The following is a 1,086-nucleotide window of genomic DNA, read 5'->3' on the forward strand; positions in this document are numbered from 1 at the left end:
TCCTTTACCAGAATATAGACTAGCCGGCTGTTTTTCAAGGAGTTCTTTGCTGAGCGGGGGAGTGGCCAAGTACGTAAAAACAGTATTCAATTTGAGTCCGTAGACGTATAAAAGAACTGCGCTGAACAGGTATTTTAATTTTGTGCGGTGGCAGTTGAATATCCTGAAACTAAACTTTTAATTATAGTTATTTATTTATAGGTCCACTAACTCTGCCTTCAGAGCATTTCTGCTCAAGCTAGAGAGGCTTCTTGGTTTCCTTTATGGGAAGTAACAAAAATTAGTTGTAAGTGGATTTTAATTTTATATGTGATTGTGCAAAAAAACAGTATGCTGGAAGACCTCCTACATTCATATGATCTGGTCCAGACTATATTTTTCCCAAACAGGGTGCAGGTAAACTGTAGTACAACCACAGCCAATATTTTTATTCATCCTTCATTACTAGAAGGGCATTCTGTGAGTAAAAATACCACAAATTTTAACACTAAAAGGCATTTGTACTAAAACAAATGTTATATACAATTACAAACCATGCATAAAAGCTAATCCAATGGCAATAAAGAGTTTTTAAACCTCGTTTAGGAACAAATGGTTCAAATGGCTCTGAGCACTATGGGACTTAACATCTGTGGTCATCAGTCCCCTAGAACTTATAACTACTTAAACCTTAATAACCTAAGGACATCACACACATCCATGCCCGAGGCAGGATTCGAACCTGCGACCGTAGCAGTCGCGCGGTTCCGGACTGAGCGCCTTAACCGCGAGACCACCGCGGCCGGCTGTTTAGGAACAAGAATGGTAGGATGTTTGTAGCTCTGGTTAACATAGATGACAAATATAATGCTTTACTTAACACATTTCTCATGTTCTTTGAAAGCTGCTTTCCGTTAGAACATTCAAAACAGAGTACTAGCAGTGAAAGACAGCCTGGATGGAACAAGGATATCATGTAGAACAAAGTGGGGATTATATTAAAGTGTTAGAAGTTGTCACAATCGAGTTACAGTAGTCCATGAGAAACAGTACTGTAAGATGCTTAAAAATGTTATTAGGAAGGCAGGAAAATTATGGTACGCAAAT

This window comes from Schistocerca serialis, chromosome 5 (assembly GCF_023864345.2).
Source record: "Schistocerca serialis cubense isolate TAMUIC-IGC-003099 chromosome 5, iqSchSeri2.2, whole genome shotgun sequence".
NCBI classification, from domain to species: Eukaryota; Metazoa; Arthropoda; class Insecta; order Orthoptera; family Acrididae; genus Schistocerca; species Schistocerca serialis.